General features: G+C 41.9%; 1 protein-coding gene across 1 annotated transcript in view; it reads right to left on the reverse strand.

The window, feature by feature from the left end:
* The window catches only part of LOC122539642 (E3 ubiquitin-protein ligase TRIM41-like), a 49501-nt gene extending 43546 nt beyond the window's left edge, over positions 1-5955 (reverse strand). The window contains exon 1 of the mRNA XM_043674641.1: positions 5891-5955. The gene's annotated coding sequence lies outside the window, so the exon portion shown is untranslated. The remainder of the gene's footprint in view (positions 1-5890) is intronic.
* Between the last annotated feature and the right edge of the window lie 9496 nt (positions 5956-15451).

Consider the following 15451-nt stretch of genomic DNA (forward strand, 5'->3'; position numbering starts at 1 on the left):
CAGAAAGATCTGATATGATAAGGGAGATGTAAGAGCTATAAATTTCATCTGAAAAATTACTTGTCCATTGGAATATTGAATGAAGGTCAGAATTGAATCTCTGTCCATTTTCACTCTCGAGTATGTTCCTAGCGATGAATGAGGAGCTAGAATACTCCCTCTGAAACCAGCAGGGACAAGATTGTAGTATCAGCTGTCACTCAATAGTAGCACCCTTGTGTTTTGAACCAAATGACCTTGAGTTCAAGTTCCATCCAAGCTCTTGGTGGTGATAGAGTGGAGTAATGAGGTAGTATTGGAGACGGTTGGAGATGTTTCTTGAGTATCATGTCCTCCCAAGCATTATTATCCTGTCATTCTGGAAAATCTCCTCTGGACTTGCAGTAAAATGCCCTTTCAAATTTGCAGTGTCTGGAATTGAGCACAATATTCTAGCAGACACCAATTAGGCATGTGTAAAGTTGTGTAAACAAAATTCCCTTTTGTTTCTTATGACTCAATGTAGAATGCCAAGGATCATGTACATTTTTCTCAACTATCTCACCAATTTATCCTTCAAAGATTTGTGCATGTGAACTCCCAGTTCTCTTATTTTCTTCTTGGAGGTTCAGTCTTGTTTGCGAATGTTATGGACCAGCCAGACTCCCTCAAAACATTAAGAAAGTAGCCCAGACCCTAATTTTTTATTTTTGTAAAGGTAGATGTAAGGTGGATGTTCCAAGAGTGATGCAGCTGGTCAAACCACTCAGCTTTAAACAAAACAGAATTTATTTAAACATTATGGATGAAACACAAACAGAAAGGCATAATTTGATTGGAGGAAAGTTTAGGGGGATGTCAGAGGTAGGTTTTTTTATACAGAGTGGTGGTTGCGTGGAATGCACTGCCAGCTGTGGTAGTAGAGTCAGAGACATTAGGGACATTTAAGCAACACTTGGATAGGCAAATGCAAGATAGTAAAATGTAGGGTATGTAGGTTAGTTTGATCTTAGAGTAGGATTAAAGGTTGGCACAACATTAACGGCCAAAGGGCCTGTACTGTGCTGTACTATTCTATGTTCTAAAAGAAAACAGAATTTAAAATACCTTAACTTATTTGATAACCCAACCAACACAATATCCCAACTTAACGAAGCTGTTCCACTCCCTGCAATACCCCTTGGCAAAAGGTAAATTCAAGGTTCTTTGAGGCAGGAGTGTTTTCAGAGAGAAAGTTCAGGCAAGACTTCTGTTGAAATGTGGAACCTCCTTTCACTGTAGCTACTTCTGTAAGTCCTCAGCAGTTTTCAACTGCATGCTAAAACTAAAACATACTAGAAAAAAAACTGAACTCCCCTGCCACTGTTCAAAATAACCATTCCCAGGTGAATCAACACCTCTGCCTTTACAACACCTCTGGAAGAAACCTAAGGACAACATAACCTTGTTAAAGGGGCAACATCGTCACAGTGAGGCATGACTCAGTAGCTGGTACTCTCAGCTGGCTCAGAAGGTTGTGTGTTGAAGCTCCACTCAGAGAATTGGTACTTAATCCTGACTGACACTTCAGTGCAGGACCAAAACAGTGCTGCTCTGATGGAAACACTATCTTCTGGGGAGGTTTTAAAAGCAGGACTCTGCCTGCTGTTTCAAATAATAGAAAAGATCCCATGAGATACCATCCAGGATAAAGCTCTCCACTTTATTGTCACATCTGCAACCAACTCAAACTTTCACTTTCTCCACCTGGCACACAGTTGCAGTAGTGTGTATAGCTAGAAAATGCACTGCAGCAACTCACCAAGGCATCTTCCAAACCCATGACCTCTCCAGCCTAGAAGGGCAACGGTAACACTATCATCTTCAAGTTTCCTCCCAAACCATATACCGTTTTGACTTGGAACTGTGCCTGCAGTTCCTTTATTGCTAGTTCTGTGTCTGGGTTAAAATCCTGAAATTCCCTTCCTAAAAGCACAGTGGTGCCCCTGACCAAAGAAAATGGAACAGCTCAAGAAAGCAACTCACCACCACTTTGTCCCAACAATTAGTGATGGGCAAAAAATGTTGGCTTTTCCAGCAACCCTACATCCAATGAAAGGGTAATAAAAAAAAAATAACTTTGAGAAAGAGCAGAGGGTCTTGGCAAATATTTAACCCTCAACCACATCACTGAAACAAAATGTCTGGTCCTTTATTGATTTGTTATATACAGAGTTCTTGCTGTGCATAGACTGAGTGCCTGTTTTGTAGGTCACAACACTGACAACTGTTTAAACAAAGAATTGCCCATCAGTTAGTTGAATTTTTCTGAGAAGGTATAAGATGCTATACAAATGCAAGTCTTTCTTTACTACTTGACCTGAATTGGATTGAGCATAGAGACTGACGAAATGGAAAAGTAAGTTGTACATGGGCATGTCTGGATGGACTCTGCAGATGGTTAAAGGTGTTCTCTCATTGATGAGATGATTAAGGGGGTTTTACACAGGAGACATGCCTTCAACATACAGACCTTGTCATCCAGTATCCATGAAGGTGTTCAAGTAAACTCAAAAGCTGAGCTCCAGCATTGCTGAGAATGAAGGAGTCATCATGACATCTAGGAAACCTGGCAGAGGACTGAAGGAACTGTGTTTAATGGACACCACTCTTAAATGTTGCATTTGCGACAAACTTGAAGCAGTAAAGATGCTCTATCTTCAGGATGTGGGTCCTATGATGGTAAACACTTGCAGCAGGATAATGCATTCAGGGACCAAGAGCTTCCAATAGTGACTCTCTCTGCCCACCTTGTCATGTTCCCTCACATTTTTAGGAACCTGCTCATCCTCTGGATTGTAATTCCATTCACTTTGTCTCCCTCTCTCACTCCTCCACTCACTGATGGAGTTGACATCTCAGTGTATGGGACATTAATTGAAGCAATCATATCTCAAGTCTGATTGACCCCCTTAGCCTGACTGTATAAATTGCATCTTTCACTTCTGTTTTACTTGTGTCTGCATCATAGATTAATGTGTGTGTTCCAACAACATTTATATCAGTGGCATTTGCTAAGCTAGGCATGAACTGAGATAGTTGCCCTGATAGAATCCTTAAAGTGTGGAAGCAGACCATTCTATCCATCAAGTCCACACTAACCTTCCGAGGACCATCCCACCCAGACCCAACCCCCATACCCTATCCCTGTAACCAAGCATTTCCCATGGCTAACCCACCTGCTCATCCGTGGACATGGAGTAATTTAGCATGGCCATTCCATCTAACCTGCATATCTTTGGACTGTAGGAGGAAACCGGAGCACCCGGAGCAAACCATGCAGCACAGGGAGAATGTGCAAGCTCCACACAGTGACCAAGAGTAGGCAAAGCTCATGTCGCTGGCGATGAGTCAGTAGTGGTAACTGCTGAGCCATTGTGCCATCTTATTGTGATGGAAGAGACAAAAGATTTCTTTGTAATGGAAACTTATAAATGTAATGAACCTAATGATGGTCTTGGAAATTTCAAGTGATGGGGCTGTGATTGTTCGCTTTTGCAGTTTCTGAGATTCACTTTGGGAAAGAAGATTGTTGAGACACTGTTGTGAAAACAGATGGTTTTTGTAGTTTGTGTGGAAGATTACGTCATGATGCATTTTTGCTGGAGAGCACCAGGTACTTGTTTCTGTCAATCCTCACCCCGTTCACTTCTTTTATAAAATACCATCAGCGTGTTCTTCTCCCTGTTTTGTTTTATGATTTCCATTTCAAGTCTTAATCTTGCTACACATCTTTTGAATCTCTTCAATCTTGTCCTTCTCTCTTGCCATGTAAGGACCCTACACAGAATTGAATGCTCCAGGATTGAACAAATAAATGTTTGATATGCCTTAAAACTGATTTTTGCTGCAGTACCAAAAACTCCTCCTCAAAAACCCACGAACCCTGCTTGGTTTGAATATTATGTGGAATCCCTGTTGAAAATTGTTTTGAAGATGAAACCCCATCTTATGGTTGTGTATATACCTTTTAGAAAACTGATCACAGAACTTAAGGTGATGCATTATTGATGTAACGTTATAAAAACATGTAAGGATACATAATTTAATGCAGTAAATATAGTCCAGACAGTTTTGGAATTCCAGCCCTCTTACAGAGAATTGAAATGATCTTGAATTTTCTCTGATGCATAAACCATAGAATCATCTGCCAATTGTCACATCCTGCTTATTGTTAGGAAAGTTGGTTATCTATAACAAGTGGAGTAAAGATCCCACTTGATCCCACGCCCTGACCACTAATGCCTTTCTCCGTTGTTTTAGCAGCACACTGTCTGTCAACTCATTGTCCCATAACTGATAAATTTCCACTCCAGGTGCCCTGGACATCAGAGTCCAATGGTCAAAATTCTGAGAGTTACAAAATATTAGATTAGATTACTTACAGTGTGGAAACAGGCCCTTCGGCCCAACAAGTCCACACCGGCGCGCAACCCACCCAGTCCCATTCCCCTACATTTTGTCCCTTCATCTAACACGACAGGCAATTTAGCATGTCCAATTCACCTAACCTGCACATTTTTGGGCTGTGGGAGGAAACCAGAGCACCCAGAGGAAACCCACACAGACACAGGGAGAATGTGCAAACTCCATGCAGTCAGGCGCCTGAGGCAGGAATTGAACCCGGGTCTCTGGCGCTGGAGGCAACAGTGCTAACCACTGTGCCACCGTGCTGCCCACATACCTGTGTTCTCATCCAGATCTTTTTCTTCTGGGTCATATTTACTGCGTTGTACCTTATTTTCTTCGAGTAGGCCTTATTTGGTGGGTAGGACAGGTTCCTGAGGACACAGTGCAACCCTGGCTCTGTTGGTATGGAACATTTGGGACTTTTGCTGATAAGGACTTGTAAAGGACCCACAGCTGCTGAGAATTGACTGTCTGGGAGTTCCTTATCAGATAGAAGGGGCAATTATAGGCTTCCCATTGTCAGGGCTATGCTTCCTCTCTGATGCCCCAATCATAGGTACAATGGAGAGAAGTGAAAGAATTGTCAGAATGGCTTGTCCTAGCAGTTTCTAAAGGTGTTGAGGTGGGTAAAATATGCTTAGTTTCTTTCCTGGATGAGGGGAAGGGATACTACAGGCAGTATTTATGGAGTGTGACTCTGGCTTTATGAAACAATATTTTCTATGCAGATCAAATGCTTCAACATGGATGTGCAGAATGTGTGATAATAAAAGGGTTACAAATATCATGTATAAGTGTGATAGCTGTTATGGCCATTCCAGCTGCTGTCCCCTTCAACATGGCATAAATTGTGGCAAAATTAAGAGGCCCTTCAATGGGGTGACACCTTCCAGCACAACTCTGTCACCAACTGAGGTGCACACCCACTCCTTCCTCACATATATAAACTCATGCCCCATGCAAAGAGTCATATCTTTACACACACGTACTCATACGCATGCACACTCGCACACATACATGTGCTTGGATCCATACCCACATATGGACTGACTTCTGCACACACGTACATATCATATACACACATATCCTTCACATGTACATGTACACTTATATACATACAGGTATATACAAAAACTTTAGTTCTGAGGAGCAGGACTCTCTAGGTTCTCTCTCTTGGACAGTGCTGCCATTTCTGCTGCTACTTAGCAAACTCCAGCAACTTCAGCATTGACTGGGAATGAAATATGGGATCTTCTTATTCTCTTTATTAGCCACTATGACCAGTGAGGCATTACCAATCAAATATTTGTGAATATTTGTATAATGCTTTTAATAATTACTAGCCGATGGTAATGTTTTTAAATAAACACAAATATCAGGTTATATTATACAGAATTCATCAGCAAATATTGAATCTAAATAATGAAATGGCACATGTCCACCCGTTATGAGTTCACCTTACCTGAGCGTCAGTTAACCGAATGGATTCTGGCAGACATTCAACTTAAATGATTCATGGAATCCAATATGATTGGTCCTTCTGTTGGATCTTTGAACTATGCTTTGATTGAAGAGCCAATGGTAGATTGACAGGACAGTTCTGATCATTTGCATATCACACAATCACTTTTTATTCAGGTTGTTGAGTTTTAAGTGAAGACCATTAAACCAAGTCAAAGGCAAGCTGTTAAACTGATTTCAGGATGGCCAACTGGAACAGATACTGGGGCAGACAGAGGCATCGTTGTGAAGGTAGAATCATACCAGAGTAAAGACAGACAGTAATACAAGAGTGAAAACAAACAGTGGTACAAGAGTGAAAGCAGAGCAGAAAACCAGATCAAGGACATTGACATGCTGTGCTAAAGGGTTTGTGATGTCATATAGGATTTACCCATAGGCTTTAGTGGGTACGTGTCCTGTGGAGATCTGTGCGGAGCGGGGGAGGGTTGAAACATATAAGATCCTGCAGAGACTTTTCTGGTGCTTGCGACAAGGATGTTCCCTCATGTGGGAAGATCTAGAACCATGGCATCACTATTTCAGAATAGGGGATCGCTCATTTAAGACAGATTTGGGAAATTGCTTTTTCTCTCAGAAAGTTGAGAATCTTTGGAATTCTCTCCCTTAAAGGCAGCAGAAGCAAAGTCCAGTATTTTTAACCAGAGGTAGATAGGTTTGGAAACTAAAGCAAGGTTATCAGATATAGGGGGAATATGTGGATAAATCAGATCAGTCATGATGGAGCAGCCTTAAGGGGATGAATAGTCTACTGTGGGCCTAATTCATTGGTCAGATGTACTCAGAGGATGTGTGATGGCAGGGTGTGTTCAGGTAGTGTGTACTATGGGAAAGGTTACGTTGGGGGCATGTGTTAGGAGGTTTGAGTTAGCAGCATATGTGTTGGAGTCTGTCTTTTGGGAGGAATGTGTTTTCAGAGGACTGTGTTTGGGGAGATGTAGGGATTTGCATTTGGGACGTTGAGTGGTAGAAAGGGTTGGATAGTTTTGGGAGCAATAACGGTATGTAAAGAATTTTAAATTCTGCTGATCATGGTTTTCCATCAACAGGGCAAGTTAATTTAGAAATGTTGCTGTATTAATTATGGGAGAAGGAGAGGTTAGGGTAATTTGATTGTGCTTTTTATGAAATAGAAAAAAAAGGAACCCTCTTCAGGAGGATTTAAACTAATTTGTCGGGGGATGGGAATCATAGCTATTGATCAGAGGATGGGGTAACTGGTGAAAAGGCAGATACAGCATGCAGAGAGTCTGTGAGGAGGGATAGGCAGTTGATAGCGCAAAGTTGCAGTCAATTTGATGGGTTAACATGTGTCTTTTTAAAAAATATATCTTTATTGAAAAAATAGATCTTTTAATATTGCAAGTACAAAACAACACAATTCAAAACAGTACAAAACTGCCCCCCCAAAAATCCCCAACCCACCCTCATGTACAAATGTATAAACAAATATAGAAAAATGTAGAATAAAAAAAACAAACTGGCTATTTAACTAAATAAATAAATAACCAAAAACAAACTAATAAATAGCAATAACACAGCCCAGCCAAACAAAACGCTCATACGTTCACAGTTCCTCCTCCCTGGATATTGGACTCATAAAACCCAATCGTTACTGCTATATAAATGCCCTTGTTAGTGTGGCAGATAAATCTGTGTCAAGGTATTCCAAAAAGGACTGCCATGTCTTGTAAAAATTCTCAGTTTTGTGGTGTACCATATTTGTGAGAAAACCCAGAGGAATAGGCTCCATAACAATGTTCCGCCAACCCGACAGGCCTGAAGCGTTTTTGGATATCCGTTTTTGGATATCCGGATATTCTTTCTTGCACAGAACGTGAGAATATTGAAAAGTTTTTCTTATGCGTATCTGCAGGAAATACAGTGGGCAGGCCCAAATGGAGAGAAATAGGGTCCTTCTCCACTCTTACACCCAAAGTCCTCTTCATTGCACCCGCCACAGCAATATGTTTGAAGCCTATCGCAAGACCAAAGACAATAGGTAAGAGTCCCCGTACAGATCTTGCATTTGGGGCATGCTGAAAATACCCTTGGTTTAAATTTTGACAAACTGTCTGGAGCCAAGTGGACCCTGTGGAGAATCATCAACTGTAAAACAGGGGTTGCAAATTGATATCTTCCTTGCATTCTCCCAAATATCCTCCCATGCCTCTGAGTAGACTTCAACACACAGCTGTCTTTTCCACATCCTGCAGAGTCGATCGAACTCATCTGAGGGGGGACTCCACAACTGATGATATAAATTACTGACAGAAAGTGTACTCTTAGCACTTAGCACCCCCCTCTCTATGTTGGATTTGCAGGGATCAGTCAAAAATGTAGTCTCTTTTTGAATAAAATCCCTAACTTGAAAAAAATGAAAGAATGAAAAATGAAAAATGAAAAATTAGATAACTCGTACTTCAGTACTAACCCTCTCTATGTTGGATTTGCAGGGATCAGTCAAAAATGTAGTCTCTTTTTGAATAAAATCCCTAACTTGAAAAAAATGAAAGAGGTCTCTATTAGATAACTCGTACTTCAGTACTAACTGATCGAAGGACATCATTACGTCTTTCTCAAATAAATCGATCATGGAAGACACACCCCGAGCTGCCCAATGTTTAAATCCTGAATCTGTCATCCCCGGTTGAAAACCTGGAATACCCACTAAAGGTGTAAACAAAGATGTTTTGTCAATATTGCCTTCCCTCTGCCAAATTGCCCTCCATGCTTTAACAGTATTGAAGACTATTGAGTTCTGGCAATATTCCCTAACTGTCCTCATTTTGACCAAAAAACACCAAACTAGTAAGGGGGCACCTTGCCTGGTAGGCTTCGATATCTAGCCATATTGAAAGAGGATTTCCACAAACCCAACCACTCACGTAGGACAAAAGCAAGCTTAATTGGTAATTTTTAATGTCTGGAAGGCCCACTCCCTCCAATCTGTGAGGCAGTTGCAGTTTGGCTAATTTAATGAGGGGCCATTTACGATGCCAAATAAAGGAGCCGAACCAGCCATTCAGCCTCCTGAGTGTTTGCGTATTGAAAAATCAGGGGGAGCATCGTATAGGGTTTAGCAAATGAGGGAGAATATTCATCTTAATAAGCGCTATCTGACCCAAACATGAGACTGGATGTGCCTCCCATCTTTGAAGATCTTGTTTAATTTTTCCAAATAATTGGATAAAATTTGCTTTGAACAAGCCGATCCAGAACTGGAGTAATGAATATGCCCAAATACACAAACCCCACCCCGTGACCACCTAAATGGGAATCTTTAGTTGCCCTCAAGAGCTAGTTCCTTCGTAAAGCACCCATAGGCATAGCCTCTGATTTCGCAAAATTAATCTTGTACCCTGTAAAAGCACCAAATGCGCAAATGCATTGTATCAGGCGAGGCACTGAAATTGCTGGATTTGTCAAAGAAATTAGGACATCGTCTGCATACAACAAAATCTCATGTAATTTTGACCCCACTTCTGGAGCTGATATATTGGGATCCGCACAAATGGTTCAATCACCAACGTAAAAAGCAATGGTGAAAGGGGACAGCCCTGCTGGCTGCCCCTAAAAATATTAAAATTGCTTGATCGTACGTTGATGGTGCTGACCGCTGCAAAAGGGCCACCATAGAGAACCTTTACCCATCTTATGAAGACTTCGGCCAAACCAAACCAGTCTACAGTATAGAAAAGATACGGCCAATCAACTCGATCAAATGCCTTCTCTGCATCTAGAGAAATCACCAATCCCTGTACTGACTGTTGTTGGCATACTTGAATTACATTAAGCAGCTTCCTATCATTATTAGAGGATCTGCGATCCTTTATAAAGCCCGTCTGAGACTCTTTAATAATAGAAGGTAACACAGTCTCCAGCCTTAACGCGAGAGTCTTAGAGAGGATTTTAAAGTCCATATTAAGAGCGAGATGGGCCTGTAAGAAGCACAATCTTCCAGGTCCTTCCCTTTTTTAAGGATAAGTGAAATATTGGCCTCTATCAGAGATGGTGGGAGACAATCATGACTGTATGAATCATTAAACATATTGAGCATTAGGCCTGACAGCATTCTTATAAATTCCTTATAGAATTCACTGGGAAGTCTGTCAGGACTGGGCGCCTTTCCACTCTGAAGCTCCTTCACAGCTTCCTGCACTTCTTTCTCTGAAAACAGGGCATTGAGAAAGGACTGTTGCTTGGGAGTCACACCCAGGAGCTTCAGATTCCTAAAATAGATCCCATTTTGGCCTGCCCCTCCTCACAATCCTCAGATCGGTATAACTTGTAGTAAAATCTCTGTAACGCCACATTATTCTTTTTAGAATCACGTTAGGTTCCCAGACCCTTTCCTAATCACTGTAATGGCTTGTGGGGGACTCCTCTTTCTGGCAAGATACGCTAAGTATTTGCTTGGCTTGTCACAATGCTCGTATATTTGCAAAAGCCAGCTCCTTCTTTGCCCACTGTGTGAGCACGGAATTTAATGCAGACAGCAGCGCCACAATCCTCTGTAGTTTGACCAACGAGGGTCTGTCAAAGTAGGCTTTCTCGGCTGCCTTCAACCATGCTTCAAGGAGACGTTGTTGCCACTTCCTACTGGTGGAATATGAAATAACTGCCTATAGGCTTAGGCAGTTTCCCAGAGAATGGATGAGCTATCAACTGAGTCTATGTTGATGTCTAGGAACGCCCGAAATTCCCTCGAGAAATACTCCACAAACTTATTAACCTTGAGGATAAAGGGATCTATTCTCCAGTACCTCGAACCCACTGTAATATCCTTAATCTTAACCATAAGGTACACTGGAGCATGATCAGACATGGTAATATTACCAATCGTACAAGATGCCACCAAATCCAGGGTTACTGCAGGGGTCAGAAAAAAGTCAATCCTGGTGTGACATCTGTGCAGATTGGAGAAAAACGTAAAATCCCTACCTATAGGGTGGAGATGCCTCCAGACCCCAACCAACTCTAACTCCGCACATAGACCTAATTGTTTGTACAGAGGGTATTGAGGGACCTTTGGGCAACCTGTCTACTCTGGGACCATGAAACAGTTAAAATATCCCTGTATAATGATGTGCCGGTTCTCGAGACTTATCAGTTTAGAAAAAGCGTCTACGAAAAATTTAAGGGGCTGAGCTGGAGGGCAATAAACATTTAAAACACAATATTCTTCCCCATTTATCAAGGCTTTAAGAATTACAAAGCTCCCTTGTGTGTCTTTTAACACACTCCAACAACTTAAATGGGAGATTCTTCCGAACCAATATAGCCACTCCCCTACTTCTGGTATTAAATGATGAAAAATAAACTCAGTCAAAGCCATTCTGCTATAATTTCAAATGTTGCTTGACATCTAAATGTGTCTCCTGTAACAAAGAAATATTCACCTTCTCCTTTCTAACACTCAAAAATACCTTCTTCCTCTTAATTGGTGAGTGACTTCCCTTGATATTTCAGGTACACCATTTAATCAAGTCATTAGCCATAATCTTCTACAATAACATTTAAATTCCAGACAGGAGGAACCCAAACCACAAACTGCTGAGCCTTAGTGTCACATGATCCACCAAATATAAATACTACATAAACTAAAACCACTACATTTAACAAATCTACAAAACTATTGAGAATTAAAAACAGCAAAAACCAAAAAAAAACAACATATAAAGCACTAACAGCGCAGAGTAGGGGAACTCACCCCTTGCCCATAGGGGGCAACTACCCATCCCAAACTGCTCATAAGTAGGCATCTAACCATCCCAACCACGTTCACTTCTCCCAGTTAGAGCCGCACTGCAAACACAAGCAGAAAAGAATAAACACCCCATAGATTACCAATATGAATAAAAAACGCGTATTTTAAAAAAAGGGGAATAAATACCCCACCCATCCTTTGGTACATCCTAACTCAGAAATTGAAAATGTAATCTCAACCACCACCAAACATAGTTTAAACCAAATTATTATCAATAGTGAAAAAAAGAAGAAAGATAAAGCTCCAGCCGGACTTCCTCCGTTTCTTTTACAGAATGTTAAACACATATCCAAACAACACTATTTATACATACTAAAATTGTTCAAATTAGGTTAGTTTGTCCACAAAGTCTCTTGCCTTCTCCAATGTGTCAAAAAGATGTATGGATCCATCTAAAGCGAATTGAAGCACTGCCAGGGAGTACTGAATCACATGCTCCATCAGTCTTCTCTTGACACTGGTCGTAAGAGTTTCGTTTCTGGATCATCACCGCTGAGAAGTCCTGAAAGAACATGATCTTAGACTCCTTGTAAATTAGGACCTTTGGATACTTCCCCTGGACTCTGGAAGCCTCCATGACTCTCTCCTTATCCCTGTAATAATGGAACCGCATCACGAGAGGACGAGGACTTTGACCCAGACCCGATCTCTGTGCTGCGATCCGGTGAACCCTCTCTATCTTTAATCCTCTCATGCCAGCCTCCAAGTGAAGGAAATTTGGCAGCCAGTCCTCAACAAATTCCACAGGCCGCACACCCTCCTTACCTTCAGGTAGCCCAATGATCCAAATGTTTTTTCTCCTGCCCTTGTTCTCAAGATCATCCACTTTGTCACGCAAATTACGGATCTGCGTCTCCAAGGCTTGGATCCTATCCTTGGATGAACTGGCATCAGCTTCCACCACTGTTATCCAATGCTCCACCTCATCCGTCCTCTTCTCCAGGTCTCCCAGGTGCTGCTCATGCTTCTGCAGCATGAGAGAGATTGGAGCCTACTTCTCTTAAATCTGTTTCCCTAGCATCTCGCAAGATTTCGAGAGCTCGTTCACCAGGGCCTGGAAGGCAATCAACTCCGAGGATCCTGCAGGCTGAACTGCAGACCCGATCTCGGATCGTCTTCCTCCCTTTCTGGCTGAACAGCTGGAAACACGGGTAAATTAATTTTTAGAAGTTTCTTGGGACTCCACGACCTTTCCGGAGTCCCATGATTTTGCTATGGCCTGGGTTGGGCGAGTTAAAGGGCCGTCCTGCTTGTGCTACGATGCCAAGCTCTGCAGTGCCACCTTCTCAGATTGCCACCATCTTGAATCCCTGACATGTGTCTATTTTAATACAAGAAGTGTCAGGAATAAGGATGATGGAATTAGATGGATCAGTACTTGGATCTACGATGTTGTGGCCATTGTGGAGACTTGGAAATCACAGAGGCAGGAATCGTTGTTGGATGTTCCAGCGTTAGATGTTTCAAAATGAATAAGGAGGGAGGTAAAAGAGGTAGATAAGTGGCTTTGCTAATCAGAGATGCTATCACAGCCGCAGAAAGGGATGTCGTCGAGGAGGATTTGTCTACTGAGTGGAAGTCAGAACAGGAAAGAGCAGTCACTTTATTGGGAGTTTTCTACAGATCCCCAATAGCAACAGAGACATGTAGGAGGAGATTGGGAAACAGATTTTGGAAAGTAACAGGGTTGTTGTCATGGGTGACCTCAAATTCCCTAATATCGATTGGAACCTTCTTAGTGCAAATAGTTTGGATGGAGCAGTTTTGTCAGGTGTGTCCAGAACAGATTCCTTACACAATATGTAGGTAGGCTGACTAGAGGGGAGGCCATATTGGATTGGATGCTTGGCAATGAACCTGGTCAGGTGTCAGATCTGTCAGTGGGAGAGCATTTCAGTGATAGTGATCACAATTCCCTGATCTTTACTATAGTCATGGAGAGGGATAGGATCGAATGGTATGGGAAAGTATTTAATTGGGGAGAGGGAATTACAATGCTATTAGGCATTACTGTAGAGCATATACTCTCAGGTAAATACATAATAGAAATGTGGAGATTGTTGAGGGAACACTTGCTATGAGTGCTGAATAGCAAGTGAGGCAAGGAGGGGATGGCCAGGTGAAGGAACATTGGGTGGCAAGAGATGTGGAACATTTAGTCAAGAGGAAGAAGGAAGCTTACTTAAGGTTGAGGAAACAAGGATCAGACAGGGCTCTAGAGGATTACAAGGTAGCCAGGAAGGAAATGGAGAATGATCTGAGGCAAGCTAGAAGGAAGCATGAAAAAGCCTTGGCAGGTAGGATAAAGAAACCCCAAGGCATTCTGCACTTATTGAGGAACAAAAGGATGGCCAGAGTGAGGCAAGGCTGATCAGAGATAATGGAGGGAACTTGTGCCTGTAGTCAGAGGAAGTAGGAGGGGTCCTGAATGAATACTTTGCTTCAGTATTCACTAGTGAGAAGAACCGTGTCGTTATATGCTCAAACAGGTTAATGTTAAAAAGGAAGATGTGCTGGAAATTTTGAAAAACATGAGGATACATAAGTGACCTGGGCCAGAAGGGTTATACCCAAGGTTATAATGGGCAGTGAGGGAAAAGATTATTGCGCCTTTGGTGATGATCTTTGCATCCTCACTGTCCATTGGAGTAGTACCAGATGATTAGAAGATGGAAAATGTTATTCCATTGTCCAAGAAAGGGAATATGGATAACCCTGGGAATTATAGACCAGTCAGTCTTATGTTAGTGGTGGGTCAATTATTTGAAAGGATTCAGAGAGACAGGATTTATGATTATTTGGAAAGCATAGCTTGATTGGAGATAGTCAACATAGCTTTATGAGGGGCAGTCATGCCTCACAAGCCTTATTGAATTCTTTGAGGATGTGACCAAATATATCGATGAAGCAGTGGATGTGGTGGATGTGAATTTTAGCAAGGTGTTTGATAAGGTTCCCCATGGTAGACTCATTCAGAAAGTAAGGAAGTATGGGATACAGGGAAATTTAGCTGACTGAATACAGAATTGGCTGACCCATAGAAGACAGAGGGTGGTAGTAGATGGAAAGTATTCAGCCTGGAGCTCAGTGACCAGTGGTGTTCCACAGAGATCTGTTCTGGAATCCCTGCTGTTTATGATTTTTATAAATGACTTGGATGAGGAAGTGGAACTGTTGGTTAGTAATCTTACTGATGACACAATGGTTTGTGGAGTTGTGGAGAGTGTGGAGGGCTGTTGTAGGTTGCAACAGGACATTGATAGGATGCAGAACTGGACTGATAAGTGGCAGATGGAGTTCAATCTGAAAAAGTGTGGAGTGATTCTTTTTGGAAGGTGGAATTTGAATGCAGAATACAGTGTTAAAGGTAGGATTTTTGGCAGTGTGGAGGAACAGAGGAGTCTTGGAGTCCACATCCATAGATCCCTCAAAGTTGCCACCCAGGCTGATAGGGTCATTAAGAAGGCATACGATGTGTTGGCATTCATTTGCAGCTGGGTTAAGTTTAAGAGACGTGAGGTTATGCTGCAGCTCTATAAAGTCATGGCTAGACTACACTTGGAATAGTGTGTTCAGTTCTGGTCGCTTCATTGTAGGAAGGATGTAGAAGATCTAGAGAGGATGCAGAGGAATTTTACCAAGATGTTGCCTAGACTGGACAGCAGGTCTGATGAAGAAAGTTTGAGGGAGTTAGGGCTGAGTGAAGAAGGATGAGAGGTGACTTGATAGAAG

The sequence above is a fragment of the Chiloscyllium plagiosum genome, chromosome 33 (assembly GCF_004010195.1).
Source record: "Chiloscyllium plagiosum isolate BGI_BamShark_2017 chromosome 33, ASM401019v2, whole genome shotgun sequence".
NCBI lineage: Eukaryota > Metazoa > Chordata > Chondrichthyes > Orectolobiformes > Hemiscylliidae > Chiloscyllium > Chiloscyllium plagiosum.